Genomic DNA, 19,235 nt, shown 5'->3' with positions numbered 1-19,235 from the left:
GAAAACGAACCAATCTAGGGTAAAAAAATTAATGTGCCACCGAATGGTCTATGGTGCTACGTGGCGTATACGTTACATACACAACTACGGATATATGAACAGTGTTCAAAGAACAAGAGTTGTTATTTTGACTTTTTAGTATATATTTTTTAAGTTTTCATTTATGTAAATATAACTTCGTAATAAAATCTTGTTCGCTAAGTAAAACTGAATATAATCCACTATTTAAGGTAAGTGTGTCACTACTTTCGACCAAAAACACGCCATTAAGCCTTTCCAAACTCTGAGATCCGTACTATCGGCGAAAATCATGTTAAGCCCCTCTTAAGATGTGTTTACTGACCGCTCACGATAGTCCCAGGCTTGCTAGTATTAGCACTTTTTCAATTACATATTTGCTTCTTGTACTTTTGCCTAGAGCTTTCCACCAGACTGACGCATAATCGGTCCGATATAGTATTATTCATTTTATTTGGTATGTAATTTTAAAAAAACATATACATAAACATGAACACTGATAAAAATAAATAAATAGACATTTTGTTGATTTGAAGAGCTATCTTCACTAGGCAAGCCTAGTGTAATGGGACATGTGAAGACGTGGTCAGTCTGGCTAAGTATGATTTTCACGTGCTACAATATCTAGACCATAATTGCATCTGAATAACGCCAGTCTCTCGAGGCACCTGAAACTTTTACTCTGAAAAGCGTGGCGGTGGAACTCCCGATGGCGGAAACTCGCGGGGCGAGAATTGATCTCATTGTGAATTTCGAATATCGAACCTAGAAGGAGTAGGCTCTGCCTTTAGCAAACGCCTTCTTGCAGATTGTATTTAACCGCTAGACCTTATCTTCATCTCTCCTCTACATTCCTTCTCCGAATTGAAGTGTTAATATTGAGTAAATACATTTTTTTCTTAATTGACATTCCTACAGGGTATGTATTGCGCTTACATTTTATTTCTACTTGCGTACTATGTAAAAGCATTCATTTGATTGCAATTTTATTTTTGTGGTATTCAGGCATTTTGTGTTAACGAATTACAATTATGTGCAATTGAATTATATGTAAACGTAATTGGAGACTCTCTTCCTGCTGCTTCGACGTTTGCGTTTTTCGGAAGCTGCATATATTTACCGCAAACACGTTGTAATTTAAAAGCGCCGCTAATGACATCGATTGATTGTTTCATTAATAATTTTTTTTTTTTTTTGTTGAGAGAGAATTTGCGTGTTCCTCGAACACTTGTGATTAGTGGAGTGGGTGGTGAAATCATTGATTGCTTGCATATGGAAGCTTGCGGTTGAGTTTTATTCGTTTGGCTTTAATCACAAATATATTTTTAGGTACGAATGTATATTAGGGTGGTCTTAAATAAGTAAACTCGGAATTTTAATGAAATTGTATAGAATCCTTGAAAATCAATAATCTCTTCAGAAGTCTTCCAGTAACAATACCCAATGGTTTATTTAACCACTTTGAGCGCTTTGAGCGACCTCTAAATATTTTTCTGATTTCGAAATTAAAAAAACAGGGATATATTTTTTCGATTTAGAACAATTCTGAGGAGCATTAAAATTCCGACTTTACTTTTTCCACATGCATTTAACCACCCTAATGGATTTACGTAAGTACTTATTGCGGTAAAATTGTGAAGTACTATTTGGCCAAATTTTTAACGAAAAATTAATAATATTTAATAAATAATATCAGCTTACTGGAAGAAAAATCTTCTGACGTACCCAAAATGCAAGTTTCCTGTTCCTCTGACTTTTATAGTACACTTTAAAAGATATTCCGTGTTTTATGTATGTTAGATATTTTCCACACTCTTCGTGCGAAGTGGAATATTTTAAAAGCTGCTGCTTGACTTTTCTAAAAAAAAAAAACTAAAAAATCTGACCAACAAAATTAAAGAATAATTTTATAATTCTTGCTCTACTCGGAATACACAGCAGTCAAAGCCGTGCTGCCATAACTTTACCTGCCTTATTTTCAGGAAAATTTTATTGCATTGACCTATTTTACGTACTTGTGACCTAAGTTGCACTGCAATTTTCACAACAACTCTAACGAACTTGAATACCTATACATACATAGATATAAAGGCCAACCAAGCTGATTTAACAAGCATACTGTCGCTGAACCAGCCAACTTATCAACCTGTTAACCAACTAGAAATTTTGCATCAACAACCAAAACATGAAAACCGAACAAAGTTGTGAGCACAGAAAAAAATAAACTAGTCAAAATATGTACCAGCAAAGCAGGGGAAGTCCTGTGAAAGGTATCTAGGTGTAGGTGTAGTTTTTTTGTAAAGTCAGCACATCAAACTGCGAAAAAAGCAAAACCAATTGGGAAATGAGAAAAATGGCAACATAATTTAGCGGGAGGTGTAGTAAAGTAACCGCATAGATATGAAAAGAAAAGAGACTGTGCGCAAGAAAAACTAAATGCGGGCAGTGCAACAGGAATAAATAACGGTTTTATCTAAGCAATTAATCAGTGAATCTACAACAAAGAAGAGGTGAAGATACAAAGAAAATTAGAGGAGATACATACATTGTTGCAAGTATCAGCGTTTTAATATATATATGTATTAAGGAGAATTTTTCTCTGGTTTGTGTGAACTTTATTACGGGTATCCGATTCGATTTATTCGTAGCTCATGTGGATTAATCGTAAGATTCTTGGTGATTCGGAATACGTTTAACCAGGTACACTTCCCCTTCCAGAAATAACAAAGTTACTCAAAATTTCTTAACGTGTTTTACGAATCTTTCAATGTCAGGGACAACTACACTGGAAATTCTCAAAAATATTATCGCCGGTCTATTTTCTATTATGATCTATGGAACACAAAGAACTACTGTCCAAGCTACAAAACTTAGCTCCAACAAAATGTGCAGAACTTAATGAAGAAGAGTTGAACAAACCCGTTGATGTCTTTCCAGAAGTATCATCGAACGACGTTCCTAAATTCATTCAAGAGTTCAAATTTGACATAAAGATGTGGAAGAGGTAATAAAGATGGTTATCGACTTGTCTCATATCAAATTTGTTCCTGGTTTTGGTTTTAGTTTGTTCAAATATTCCTTCAAGGTAGCGATCAAAGACGCTTATCGAAGCTTAGAACATTTGCGATAGGCAATTTCATGAACACACACATCGATTTCTGTAAATTGGTCAGAGGCTGCCAGTCACAGTTGCGTCGAACGAACCATCACTTTCACTTCAAAAACGCAGGCCACATGGCACTGAAAAATTGTCGTATTCAGACTTTAAAAACAGAATTTGGACGATTTAAGACACTAATTTTCAAATTTCTCGGCTAAACAAATTTAGGAGCTACGGTTCTCATACAATCCTAACAGAAAGCGCGAAAAAATGTTTTTGCTAATTATTTGGCTTTATTTCATTTTTTTGGGGTCCAAGTATTTGAAAAAAATATTTTCACTAAGGGCGGCATTTGGACCAGATAGTCCGCTTATATAGCTTTGAGCTCATTTTTTTTAAATCCATTAATTTTTTAGTAGTGTATTTTAAGAATTAAAATTCCCAAAAATTCCTCACTGAGGAATAACATTTCCATCTTCCACCTCACAATAACTGAATTCATGATCAATCAATTTTACTTTTTTCTGTTGTGAGTTAAAAAATAAAGAGCGCGTTGCAGTTTAAGCCCTTTGGTGGCTATATTTTGCTACCTTTGCCCTTTGTTCAGCCTTTTGGAAAACTTGTTCATCCTTGACAGGAAAAAGAAATCTTTATTAATTTCATTTAGTTATGTAATGGCGTTCATTTTTCTCGACATAAAGTTGCATTTATTCGACCGTGTACCAGGGCTTTCAAATTTGCGTGTTCTTTTCTCAGCATTCTTGCTAGGTTGTTTGTTTTTTACACAACATGTCGCCTTCTTTCTGCCCTTGTTAATACGTTAGGGTGGGGGCTACCCAGGAGATTTTGAATCATATTTTATAACAGTTAATTTTCATAAATAAATGTTTACGTTGTAATGGAAGTGAGTTGTACATTTTTATTAAAATTAATTAAATAAATTTGGAATAAATTTGTGTAATCATAAATTTTCAAGTTGGCATTTTTTTTTTTTTTTGTTTTTTTCTCATACGCAAAATGTGACCTTTTAAGAAGGCGCAGGAGCAGTATTGCCAGAAAAAACATTTCGTTTGGAGCTAAAACTGTCGAAAAAAGAGCCAAATATTACTAATAGCAGCTAAAATGAAGAACTAAATTTTTTTTTAAGTTGAGCATTTATTGACGTAAAGTTATTTTTACATTTTCCGCAATTTTAATAAACACAACGAATTTTATAAATTTAAGTGTCGAAAAAAACTTTTAGACCCAAAATAAGATTCACATATTTCGAATTCATAGCTACGGCACTTATATGTATGTATCAGACATCTGCAGCGGGTGCATGATTTTCGTGTATACTCGATCATCTAACAAAACCCGCTTTGCATCGTTCTCTGTATACGAGCAGAAGTATTGTTCGTTATCGACTGAGCTCAAGACGAACATGTTGGCCACAACACCCGATTGCTTTTCATACATACTTGATTGGGTTCGGGTGCTTTGCAGCTTTATATACCCGGGTGTTCGAGTTTCAACCCGAGTGTGCACAAAATTTTCTTGATTGGCTTATGACGTTTTTGTTTCTACAAAAAATGTTGCCTTCTCATCGCGGTGCTCTTAGTTTTTGTGCGTAGAGGGTAAAGAGAAGGTTGAATTTTTCGGTAGTTTGTTTAAGTGTACATTTAACCATTTCTTATATTTTTGCTCATACAAAACGCGGCATCACGACGCCTACATCCATTTAGGTATAAATGTGTGTAGATCGGCAATGCCCAAGCCCTATACACTCGGAGCACATTTATTTTTTGTAAAAGTATTTATGTACCTACATAGTTTTAGGCTGTGTTCTAATATATACACACACAGCTTTCCACGCGAAACTATACGAAATAGATGCAAACACATTTTTGTCTACTTCGCTTCTAATTTTTTCATTGCGTATGCACAAGCACAAAGCAACAACATTTTCGTATGCTTTGTGGGAACATATTGGCGCCAGTTACCTTCAGCGTAAATTTCTTTGTTGTCCTGCATTTTATCGCAATGTTCGGGTGTCCGTTTCATTGTTACACAAATTTTCCGGTTAGCTGCGGGTGTCCGAGTGTGGTGTTCGCTTGTGCTCAATTTATAGCGAGGGTGATCGAACAGACTCGTTCGTAACCAAAGCAGCTGTCGGGTATGCATCTCGATCGAACACATAGTAGCCGAGTGTGGCGTTCGCTTGTGCTTGATTTTTAGTGAGTGTGATCAAAAAGGCTCGATCATACTCAAAGCTGTTCTCTGGTATGTATGTACATACTTATATAAACTAGACAATGAACTAAAACCAGGGACCGTAACAGTTAGAGCTTTTATCATAAAAATCACTTCTTAATAGTTATTAACTGAGTTTTATTTTTTGCTCAAAGTACTATAGCCGTTATTTTTTAGGTTTTATTTTTTGCTCAAAACATAATCGCTATTTTTTGAGTTAGATTTTTTTCTCGGAAAATAATCGCTACGTTTTAAGTTTTATTTTTTGATTGCAAAATAATGGTTAGCCTGGTGTTTTCCTTCCTGAGCGATTCTTTATCATCGGGGTCGAGGCAGCAGCCAGTATGGCCAAAAAGCTCGCCCCTTTATTACATTCGACTCCCATTTGCCCTGGTACCCATATCAATTGGAGGAATACTCTCTATACACTCTAGAACCGAGAATTTTATCTCGAAGAATAGGGAGCCTTCAGTGCCGCCTGGCTATCGCTTAAAATCAGGATCCTCTCCCTTCGATACTTCCTTCGAAGGTTAATCTCAGCACACAGACTGATGACTTAAACTTCCGCTTGAAAGATGCTGGGGAAGGTTCCCAGTGGCAGCGAAGGCTTCAGTCTAGGGCCTGCTCCTATCCCCTCAGGAGTTTTGGAGCCATCTCTTTACCAGCTTAATGTGCTCGCCTAGACTGCCTCTCCATGATAGAGGTACTCCAGGTCGCCTTGCTCTGTGAAATGGTAGAGCGACGGATATGGGCTTCTGTATAGTTGACTTCCAGTCGACATCATATGTATAGGTACTCTATTCCCACTACAAATGATTCCTACGCGCAATTCAGTGAAATTACATTAAGGGTCCAAATATTTTTTGAGAATGAAAAACGTAGTAATTATGGACCTATAAAGTCATCCTAGCCATTTTTTTCGGTCTTGTCATCTTGAAAGATGGCTCAACCAAATGCCCTTTTGGTTCTTCTGTAGTAGCAGAGAATAAGCTAGTTATAGTATCAAAATATTTTCGCAACTTTTTATGAAGTCAAAAATACCACCACCATATTTGACTCTTGGCCACAGGTGTATATACTTTTCTAATTATTTACTAATATAAAATACAGTTTAACTTATCTCTTTTGTGATTTCGTTAAGTTGCATTATGCCCATAGATCAACATACCTGAAATAGAAGAAAAAAGCTAATATTAGTATTAAACCTCAGAAATGTATTATATTAAATAGCAGTCAATTTAGCCCCAGCCAAATGACCCAGAAATTTTTCCGCTTAACATTTGCCGCGACTTTTAAATATTTAATTTAAATATTTTTAATAAAAATTTCAACTTGCCACGCACGAGTCAGCAAATATTTATGTTATTTCGCTATCGTCCAATTTTATGCAATGCCAAGATTGGCGAGCACAGCAAAGAGCAAATAGAATGGGAATGTATGCCACAAAAAAGGCCCCCGAAATAACGATAACAGCCAAAATGTTGGCATGTTGGCAGCAATGCGCACAACATTGCACGACTACAGCAAGCATACTTTGTGGCGCAGCAGCATTTTGCAGAGTTGCAAACTAAAACGAGCTGAATAAAGGGCGGGCGCACACCAGCGGCTGCCAATGCGATAGCCAGCAATGGCGAATGGCCAAAAGGCAAGCAAACCGCTGGTGTTGTTGTTGTTTATTTTCGCCGTTGTAGTTGCTGTTGTTTTTATTGCTATTACCACGGTGCTTGTTTGTGTGGCCCGCACACCAGCTGCAGTGGTTTGTTAGTGTCTGTTTGTGCTCGTTGTTATCGCTTTCGACTTGGCATTTGTTGCCATTGTATTTGTATTTGTAGTTGTTGCCAGTTGCCATTTGCCAGTTGAATGTTGGCAATTTTCTGTTGCACTTTTCATTAATACAGAATCGCCGCATAAAAGTTTGCATGCACTTTATGAGTGCGCGCTTGTGTGTTTGGGTGTGTGTAATCTGTGTATTGCATGTGCACTTTTGTTCATTTCACGATGCTTACGCTCATATCTGACCACTCAGCCCGGCCCATTTATCATGCAGCATAATACCCATGAATAATTCAAACAAATTGCAATGACAGTGAAAGCGTAAGCTTAAGCACACACGAACACACCCGAAATGCAAATATGTATATAAACCAACACGCGCGAATTACATACACACACACACACGGAAATGCATAGTAATAAATATTAAAAAATAAGAATAAAAAATATTTAAAATTTAAGCCACAAACACAAGTACTTTACAAATGAGGCGCCAAAAGGACGTTGCGAAAGACAATCAAGCCCAAACCGAAAGTGCAGCGAAGTGCCTGCTTGACGAGTAGTTGTGTTGGCGCACCACCGTGAAGAGATTATGAAAAAGATTTTCTTCAAAAAGGATGTGCAAATAATTTTATATGGCTACAAACCACAGCAATGCAGCAGATTTTACAGATTTTTCAATTTTTTATATTGTCGAAAGCAAAAAATATACACTGACACATGTATGTATGTGTGTACGTGTGTGTGTGTGTGGCGAAGGTAATCTCAGTAAAACTGCCATAGCTGATGTCATTTAGTTTGAAGCCTGTGACAGTTATAAATATTTTTTTATTAGCTTCTTCACTTCGTGCGTTGTTTCTGTCAATGATTTACATAACCAAAAACTATGTGTTGCAAGAGCGAAATCTTGGACAGCAGTTGCGGGTCCCAGCTACGACAGCAAGAATCCGATTTGCCTTGCCAGAAAGGGCGTAGCCCGGATCCACTTCCAACTGGGTAAAAAATAGATCCAATGGAAAATAAATTCAGAGTACTGTGTACAATTTTGCAGTGATATTAAAAATAACGAGAGATCGGTTATGGCAGCGAAAAGCACAGAAAAGTACTCATTTAAAAATTAAATATAACGGCTGTAACATTTATGTACCTATGACTTATTAGGTCCTCCCTTTGCCGTTTTAAAAGTTGGTAAGCCTAGTTCGGACTCTTCATCACCACATTACCGGAAGCGCAATTTAATACCGGTGCCATAAGACGGCGCACAAATACGGTGTGGTATTCCGCATGAAAGCTTAATATATTTGGCCAGCAATCGACTGTAAATCCAACTTCTCATCGACCGTATATATGTAAATGAGCAGTGGAAATCCACCACCCTCACAGCAACAGCTGGTATGACGAAGAGTGCCTAAAACATAAAGCAACCCTACAGCCAATTGCCAATTGAGTGGTACCGGGAACAAAGGGAAGAGAGTCGTATTTTTTAAGAGAAGAAATGAGAGGCAGAAAGGTGCGAGTGTGAATAGCTTCCCGCAGCGGCGCAAATGAACATTACGTAATCGAACACTCCTTCAACACTTCGAAGGCGTCATATAAGAATGAATCGATTACAACCCAGATTACTTTGCCATAAGCATGTCCGCTTTGTGGTTAGCGTGCTTTACATACTGGTTTTGTTTGTAAACGGAAAGTAAATATGATGTGACCGAATACTCTTCGGGCGTTCATTAGAATTGCGTTTCGTTTATAAATTGTAATGCTCATTGTAAGCAGACTGGCTGGAATGACTGAAACTCCTTCCTAAATAAATAATTTTCCCAAAATAAATCATCTACCAACATAGCTAAGCAAATTACAAACAATTTTTTCACCATTTGCCTTTATTTTAGAATCGAACATGAAATGAGAAAGGGGCAATCAAAAGGCGACATTTTTGGTAGAAACGAAATTACCATTAAATAAAAGGTTAGAATCCGCGCAAAGTCCGCCGCTTGTTAGAATCAGCGTTGCGCGTCTGGTCATTCCTACTCTGGAGCTTAACAGTATGATTTGCATTGTGCCTGCACGTAGACATTGCGTGTAAGGCTGCCGCAGTCCGCTCTGCCTTGAGTGTATGGAGTACTCGACACTCGAAATCTTAGCAAACTTCTAGCTGAAGGAATGATTCCGTATGTACTGGAGCGGCGTCTGAATATATCCTACTCTACACATATCTCTAAAGGTTGTAGGTGGCTATCTTTGAACATATTCATAGATAAACTAAAGTTGAATGGAAAGAGTATTTAGGGAGGTGTACGCTGTCTCGAACTTTCAGTTGAGCTCAAGATTAGGTTTCTGAATTTATGCGGTATAAAATAGGCAGTCAGCGTATTGGTTTCCTACTGGTGTTATATCAGTTAATAAGATAAATATCTACGCAGACACTAAAGCGGCAAACTGTGCTCTTCGATCGTTTATGGTATTAATTCAGAATTGTAGTAAATTACATGGCTAGACAGTGCCCCCAGGGGTTGTTTTGGTCTGAAAGGAAAGGTTTAAGAATTTCTGTGGCAACCTGCGTTCCTCTTTTGGGCAGATGGGCTCTTAGTTGGCTCAGCGAGCTCAGAGCAAAAAGCTCGACACGCAAACTACTTCTAGCCGGTGGTCTAACTGCCAACTCTCGATCATTACGGCAGTTCTGACCTGGCATTGTCCAATGGAAACCCATGAGGTACTACTTAATATCATTTTTGGGCTCTTATTTCTGGTGCGCACAGATTACGTAGAGCCGGTTTACGTGTGTACGTTTTTATAAGTTGCTGAGATTTCGCAAGGCCAAGGTTTAATAGTTTAAGCTCATATTTTATTAACGCCCCCACTCTTTGGGGTGGGCATCAAGTGCATAGCGGTCTTCGTTTAGAGCATTCAACATTTTGCCGAACAAATTCATGTTAATCACTTGCAATTGCTATTCCAGAAAAGTTCTTATTAGATACCTACAATAAAAAAATATATATCACTTTTCAGGCCTTGCTCCTGACCTACCCTAACTTTATCTTGCCTTACCGAAGGAACTCTTAGTTAGGCAACCAATTCGAAATTTTAAATCAATATCTGTAAAAAAGAAATGTAAAAAAGTGTCGGCAGCAGGCTGCATGGGGCCTTAAAATATTTATTATTTTTTTGTTAAAATTCCGCACCACTAACAACAGTTTAATCCTTTCACATACAGCAGTAAACACCTTTAAATGTGTCGCGTATTTAGACATTCATACATACTTATGTACAAATATAAATTTTTGTACTTCTACACAACGCATATGCATGCATGCATGTGAATATTAAGCTCCCTTTGCGCGCTTGAGATATATTCACAGTTCACTACCTCTTCTTCTACATCACTTCACCTCAATTACATATCCGGCTGCGTGCACCTTCCTATATACATATTAATGCTACATTTCTGCTTCTATACATATGTATGTATATACCTAGCATGTATGTATGTACGACAAGCTCATGCCATTTAATCACTGCGAAACACTTAACGCAAAGCACAATTAGCATTTATTTCGAAAGCTCCCTTCGCGTTCTGTGTCCCTCCCTTCCCCTCCCGCGGCGCTTTAGCGGTGCTTCCGTTTGAAAATGCGGCGCCATTGAAACATTTCCCACCGGCTGAAACACACATACATACGTACACATGAATGTATGTGCATACATACTACCAAAGAGTAACAAAAATATGCCGCTGACATTCGCTTTCACAACGCGACGAATCGCATATTGTGCGTTATTCCCACTTTGGTTACCGTTTTGTTACTCATACGCCATGTAGTATATTTTACCTAGCATGTGGTAATAGTAGTGAGTGTGTAGGTTTATGCGCGCCAACCACAACTCGTTTCGCGTCGCTTTCGCGACTTTTTGTCGCGCCATTGCGTCTGCAGCAGTGCCATCATTATGATGCGGCATAACATTTTTGCTGCTGCTGCGATGTATTCAGTTCCTTTTTGTTGTTGTTTTTACTTTGTTTTTTTTTCTGTTACTACCACTACTGGCATCCTACATAGTTATTTTATAGTATGTTTGCGCGAATTTTTTTGTTGCCTTCCACATTACACATATGTACACACATGCGTATACAGTGGCGAAAATATAATGAGGGAAGTGACCTTTTAGCATTATTTGTATATTTTCCTTTCGTTTATTCAATGTTTATTGTATTATATTGAAAGTGTAGATCGTTATCTAATGAACACAATGTAAGTCAAAATTGCAAACTTTGTACAAAAATTAGCGAAATTCGACAAAATCATGAGTTTTAAATTAGTTTTCTTAGAAACAGTCTGAGTATACAGTTTATGTAGCCCATTCAATTTTAGTATAACAAAGTGCAAAGCTTAAGTATCTGCGACTTACCGTTGAGTTTTGACAATTTTTTTTTTTTTTTTGTGTAAGGTGTTATTCATTTTTTCCATTCAAAAAATTAAAAAATCTGAACATATGTACATACATACATACTTCGTATGATAGAAAGTCCTAGCTGCTTCAAAATTGCACTTTATTACTTTATTTACTAAAATTTATTAGGCTACAAAAATTTATACTCAAAAAAATCTAAAGAACCTGATTAAAAAGTTTCAAATATTGATGAACATTTGTGAAAAAATCGTCGAATTTTCATAAATACTAGTATTCGCCCAGCCGTTGAAATTCAGCCACTAAAACTAAGGGGAGTTGAGCTGAAATGAGTTAAGGTGAGTTGAGGTGCAGGTGAGTTGAAGTGGGGTCAGGCGAATTGAGTTAAGATGAAATGTGGTGAGTTGATGTAAGCTGAGATGTGGTGAGATGAGGGGAGTTGAAGTGATTTAAAATGAGCTGTGGTGGGTTGAGGTGAAATGCGTTGAACCACATAGTATAACATAATATAACATAACAAAAAAATAACATAACAACATAAAATAGCATGGCATAACATAGCCTAACGAAATTAAGCATAACATAGCATAACATAACTGAACATAACATAATATAATATAACATAATAAAACATAACATACCACTTTAACATAATATACCTCATTCTTTAGTTTTACATTTTTCTTTATCTCTTTCACTTTCTCTATCTCTATCTTTGTCTCTATCGTTTTATATCTTTATGTATGCCTTAATATATATATTTTAATTTTTATCTTTATCCTTACCGTTTACTTTACCTTTATAAGGATCTTTATCTTTATTCTTTCCTTCTTCTACATATTCACCCTCACCTTTGTCATTATATTAAGTAATAAAACTTGTCCTCCTCTTTGTATTTATCTTTGAGTTTCTTTAAATTTATTTTAATCTTTGCCTTTACCTCTTTCTTCTTATACATACCCAACATTACCTTCTTCCACAAAGTTTTTTCTTTACCAAGAAAAATAGCTAAAACTTGCTAAAATGTCTCTTCCCATTCTCGACACCGTATATGTATATGTAAGTATATGTATATGTAAGTATTTCTGCATGCTATGCACATAAATACATATATTTATACACACATTCCTTTTTTCATGTTCATTTGAGCGCGCGTGTGTGTGTATGTGTGCCTCCTGCGTCGCCGTTTCGTCGTCAAAGTTGCCTGTGTGTCTGTTTGGTTAGCTCGTCTCCTCGATTGTGCCACCAGTGGCAGCACACGCAATTACACTTTTGCCGCTGCTATGATTGCTGTGATTTTTCTCATTTTCACTTTAATTTTGCAGCTTTCTTTGCGCATATTGTCCTTATTGTGCGCATTTTCTAGTGTTGCTCTTTTTTTATTTTCCATATACATATTTGACTGTGGTTCAGTAGTTTTCAGCTAATATTTCTTTTCGATTTTTTCATACAAAATTGCTGCCATTTCGCTTAGATTTTCTCGTTCATTCGCAAATTTTTGCATAATTGCACACATAAATTTAGAATTAGCATTTTTTATTTTTGTGTTTAATGCTTAGCACATATTTACTTTTTCTCTTTTTGGCTGGCATTCTCTTCCAACTCGATTGACTTAATTGTAAGGAGGTTGGAGCATTTTGGAACGCAAATTTATATTTTTCATCGGAATTTTAATATGTGCTGCTATTAGCATGAAATGCAGATTTAGTTGTGTGTGCAGGGTGGTTCCACCGAAATCATTATTGGAGCACACAAAAAAAAACAGATCGAAAACACATAATCGTAAAAATTCAAGTCTCCCTAAGGGCTCGATCTTCACAATATTATTCCGACTTGAATATCTGTTACACTTTCAGAAGACCAGGGCCCCTATTTGCACATGCCAGATAATAATGGAGAGTAACTGAGGCATCAAACCCAAGCTAGGCAACTTGGATATACAAATCCATTTTGAACCCCAAACAAATGCCACTCTAAAGGCTGGTGGAAGAACGCAGAAACGAAGTCCACGCAGGCCAAGCTTAGCAAGCTCGAGAAACTAGCCTGCATGGGCATTACTAGAACATTGCTTTGGCACCTAGGGGCTTCTATATCTGTCATTTCTGCATATCGTAATCAAGAAATACTCATTTCAAAGGCAATGAAGTGGATAAGAAGTTAGCGCGCCCATTCACTCTACACCAAAGCCCTGGAATAATAGCTACATTTAGTGTACTGATGTCTACAAAATCGACCTCGCAGCAGGCTATGGTTTACAACCCAGACGGCTCAATTTTTCTGGGATGGACCAAGTTAACCCTGTCTTTCAAAATGAGTTGCTTGCCATTGAACTATACCCGAGACAGCATACGGAAAGTGGGGTGACCAACAAACGCATCTGCGTACATAGAAACACCTGAAATCCGGGCCATAAAATCTCACCAGGTCATCTCAAAGCTGGCGTGCGGTTGTCTTCAGCTCTTAATACTCATCGGATCTCGAAACCGGGCGTAACTCATTTGGATACCTGGAGATAGTAGATTCGTGGGTATTGAAATTCTCTCCAGGAAAGAAGGTTCGCAGTGATTCATAGGCCTAAGACTTTTCATTAATCTGCTATGGAGAACTGTTAGGCGTAACTATTATATCTGAACAAAGAAGAAATAGGAACATATGTACATATGGAAGGAAAATACATACGGAAGGTAAAATACATGCTAGATGCTTCATCGCGGTAATACTAAGCAGCTAACTACTAATGTAGAGTACGTGGACATGGTTAACTAATCTACACTGACTCAGACTCCGTTTTACGAAGTGGTAAATAAATCAGAAACAAAAGAGAAGATTATTTGGGCGATACGAAGTATTAATTCCGAAAAAGCTACAGGGCCAGATGGGAAAATATCAAAATATACAAACCCGACCTAAGTGAAGGAGTGTCTCAGTTGTGTTAATCTCTAAATCCTGCAAGGCTTGACAAACAAATCCGAAGGATCTTATACCTTAAGTCGCTGATTATTTGTATATGTATGGTCAATAAAGTACACGGAGGCTGCGCTTCAAAGCCATAAAAATAGTGCGAAGGGTCTTGGAGGTGATAGTTCTTTAGTTAAATTTATAAGGGAAATGCTTATAGGCACAGTGGTGACGGCGAACATAAATAGTTAAGTGAGAAGCAGGTTTTAAGACACAAAACAAGAGTCACACTCCAAGGTTGCGTGCTCTCACCACTTCCTTAGACACCAACGGCGAACGCCCTCTTGCGGGAGACTCAATGACGGCGCATCACACATACTTAGGGCGCTCCGTGACAATATACAGGCTATGTATGATCTCTGCCTAAATTCGGACAAAGTCGAACTGAACTGGCTGCTCAGTCCAACGGAAAAAGCTATGAATATTTTTAAACATTACTCTGAATAAGAAGCTGAGCTGGACGGATAGCACAGCGTTATGAGAAGGTTTTGTGCAAAAGATTTACCCTGTTAGATCAGTTCTACTTTTATGAAAATATTGTATGGTTTTCTGCAGTAAAAAAGGTAGTCACTTTTAAACTAAATACTTAGCAATCTACAATGGCTTACTATGATTTTCATTAGCGGAGCAATTCCGAAAAAAACAACAAATAACGAAATTACGGTTTAAATTATTTTTTGTATCTTCTGATATTAGATCTACTTGTAGTGGGACAGCAGGTGAAAGCTTTTGCTGCTCTGCGTTTAAGAGAGACATCTCAGTGAAAGTCGGGACGCCTGAGAAACTCTTGTACTTTGATGGCAAGCTATTGTACTCCACCTGCTGGTATTAAAATTTTCACAGATTATCTGAGAGTGAGAAAACGAGTTCTCTCCTTTTCTAGAGTGCTTTGGTGTCCTCCGAGCTGAGGTGTCAGCCATTATGAAAGCTTTAAATAAACTTGAGGCAGATAAAATAGATATGGATGCTTTCATTTTCCGTGACTCCCAAGCTGCAAATAGGAGGAGTGGGCTCTGCCAAGTTTAACTTTAAATTCTGTTGGACTTTCGCCGATCTCTCTGTTGCTGATTTCTATATGGCAATACACCGACCGAACAAAGTATTGGCACAGCAAATTTTTCATAATATATGCAACAATTTTTATTCTAATATTTTTTTGCCAATTTCGTATAAAAATATGGTTTATTCAACAACAAAAAACACAAAAATATAATTCCTAAGCTTTGTGCGATACTCGCGAAAATTCAGCAAATTTTCATCAAAATTTTCAACTTTTTTATCAGATTTTTGAGAATTTTTTTGAGTACGCAGTTTTGTTTTACTTAAATCTTGCACTTTATTATAATAAAATTCATTGGGCTACAAATCTGCATACTCAAAGAAATTCTAAAAAATCTTCTTAAAAAATTTAAAATTTTCATGAAAATTTGCTGAATTTTCGCGAGTTTTGCACAAAGTTTAGGAATTATATTTTTATGTTTTTTGTTGTAGAATGAAACATATTTTTATACGAAATCAGTGGAAAAATATTAGAATGAAAACTTTTGCATATATTGTGAAAAATTTGCTGTGCCAATAATCTGTTCGGGCGGTGTAGTATAATCTAAATTTTAACGAATTTTTGTTATTCCTTGTGAATTTTGGTTTGGAGACAAACCAGTGGAAATTTTACACCGAAGACGCGGCGAGGCGGAAAGCTATTTGTCTCCAAACCAAACTCAACGCGGGATAACAGAAATGCATTCCAAAAACGTATCTATGTGAACCTCATTTGGGTCCCGGTTCACAGAAGTATGTGCGAGGGTAACTGTATGGCGGAAGACTTGCAATGCAAAGGAGGACCAAACAAATCCAGCAGGAATAGAATGCACGGATATGCCTAATACGCTCTAGCGAATCAAAGACGGGTGGTACACGGTACATCTGAACTCCTCGGAAAATTTTCATAAGTAGGATCGAGCTATGTCTCGGAGCTTATATATATTTTTTTTTTACGGAGCATATATAATAAATCATTGGTTCTCTAATATTCTGCTGTAATAGGTAAACGTACAGAACAAACTTCTCTGTTACTATCCTGCATTGTCTAGAAACAGATTGAGAATGCTGGGTTTCTCCTTTTCTTGACGAACTAGCGGATATAAATCTTAGATGCCTGTCAAGGTTCGCTAAGGACTCTAAATGGTTCAGAAAACGAGAGTTCTTTGGGCCTAAATTGTGCCTTCTATTCTCTATATTCGAATAACGAATTTTTCATTCTGTTTTATCTTTTTTAAATTTAAATTTCCTATTTTATCATTTTGAGAAGAAAAATATATTTCTTTTTATTTCATTAAATGTTTAGGAACTTAGTTTTCAAATTTCTTTTAGTGTCTAGTCGTTTTAATATTATATTATTTTAAAAAGAAAAATATTTTTTTTATTTTGTTGAAATAATTTTTAGGAACTATTTTTTAAACAGTTTTTTTCTCTTTTAATTTATAATTTTTCGCATTTGTTTTAAAAAGAAACATATTTTTTAAGCACCGTTGCATTTTTAGTACTTAATTTTTTTATTTTGTTTTTAATAATTTTTTATTTAATATTCTTTTAATTTTTAGTTTCTGTGAGAAATATAAATTTTTTATTTCATTAAACTTTTAATTTCAATTAATTTTCATTTCATTAAATTTTTTAAAACTTATTTTTTTTAATTTTCTTATTTATTTCGTTTTTAGGTTATATTTTTTTTTTGATTTTATTAAATTTTTAAGAACTTATTTTTCCCCCATTTTTTAATATAACTTTTTTTCCGTTTCCAAATTTATAATTTTTCGCATTTGTTCTAAAAAGAAACATATTTTTTAGATATCATTGCATTTTTAGAACTTAATTTTTTTAATACTTTTTTTATTTAATTTTCTTTTCATTTTTAATTTTTTGTAAGAAATATATATTTTTTATTTCGTTTAATTTTTAGAAAGTTATTTATAAAATACAAACCGAAAAACTATGAGACCTCCTCGTTAGTAAATCTTTCAATTAGTCTTTCAAAATAGAGAAAAGAGCTTTCAAGATAGTTGCAACAATTGACAATTGTCTTATGAGTTGGAAGACTGTTCCCAGAATTGCCCTGTTGCATAAATAATAGTTTTCGTTCGTCGAAACAGGACCTCGCTGCTAAGTTGCCTTCTCCGTCCAAAATAACATTTTCTGGTAAAATAAATCCTACCTTGCTTTTCGAAGACGATGCCGTCGCAGGCAAGCATTCTAAAATTTTTGAATTATTTCACCAAAGTTTTGTAAGAAAAAGAATGCAAAATTCGTTTAGTTTGAAAATGGAAGTGAATGAAAATTTGAAGCGTGTCAAATGCTAAGTAATACAATTTATCATTCAAACTTCACACAGCAGGAGCAAAAAATCAACTTAACCACTGGTGGCAGGCAATAAAAGCAAAATAAAAAATAAAATATGTATATTCACTTACCGGAAAAGAGCGAAGAGGGAAATTGATGTAAGAAAATTATGGCAAAGCAGATTTAAGTAGAAGACTAAAGTAGCAACACCTACTAAATAAATGGGTACAAGTAAAGTTTCATGTATGGGAAAAGGCACTCGCACAAGCAAACACGTTCATACTTAGCCACAGAAAGTTGGCGGGGTTTACATAGTTTCCATCATCAGCACTAACATACATGCATACTTATAGTTACTGCGTACGATAAAGCGCTTATCGTAATATGCTCCGGCGACTGATGCTGTTGCCTGTAACCTCTCAAGGATACACTCCTTTCATCGGTGCACCACTGATAACTTGTAACTCGACTTGAGTGCGCTGTGGCGTCTGCGTCAATTTTATGCAAAATTTCTACACTATTTTCATGGTTTACACCTTACGAGCAACTAACTTTTCGAAGTAAGCAACACATAAGTAGGAATACTTACAGCACGCACCTCCCTAATAATTCTGTGAAATTTTCATTGCACCCAAACATATATTTAAACATATGTGTATATACATACATGGTAAGTACACAACTATGTAAACGGCCAAAAATGTGAGCAGTAAGAGGGCTGCATATCCCAAGACCTTGTGCATATAGTATGTACATATGTATGGATTTTCATATTTTTTTTCATTTTTATTTTTATCTTTTATTAAGTATTTTCTTGTCAGGTAGACATACAATTATTTTTCTTGATATACATATGTAGCTGCAACTGACATCCATCAGAATCTTTCAGCATTTATCAAAAACATGCAGACGTTCATACGTTCTCAGTGAGTTTAACCAAAAATGCTGAACAAATACAGATAGATACATACGTATGTACAATAGGCCGTACCAACTTACAAAGCAATTTCCAAAAATCTTTTGCCTTCTGGCATTTTTCGTTGACAGCTATATAATAAAAATCTTGATTTTTAAAAAGGTCTACTAGGGCAATCAGTATAGATACTTTCTTAGCAAAAAATTGTATGATATTTGGTGAGCTTTAATTTACTGGCATTAGTGCTAAGAGCTAAAATATGTTGTATTAGTATTATAACGCGGTACTTGAGGTCAATAAGTTTTCAAACAGAAGAAAATTTTTCCTGGAGGAAAAATGTAATACGGCGCTCCATTCAAGAATTGGTTTGTTTTAAAGCGCCTGGCAAAAATATTTAAGGTGTATGGCGAACTTTTTTGTCTGGTTCGGTCTAATGTAGATGCTTGCTTACATTATAAAAAAAATAATATTGTTGGTGATATGTTGCTGATGGCTGCAAATGAT

The sequence above is a fragment of the Rhagoletis pomonella genome, unplaced genomic scaffold (assembly GCF_013731165.1).
Source record: "Rhagoletis pomonella isolate Grant_MI unplaced genomic scaffold, Rhpom_1.0 Rhpom_scaffold_00002, whole genome shotgun sequence".
NCBI classification, from domain to species: domain Eukaryota; kingdom Metazoa; phylum Arthropoda; class Insecta; order Diptera; family Tephritidae; genus Rhagoletis; species Rhagoletis pomonella.
The sequence above is the reverse complement of the archived record's forward strand: the minus strand, read 5'-3'. Positions refer to the sequence as shown.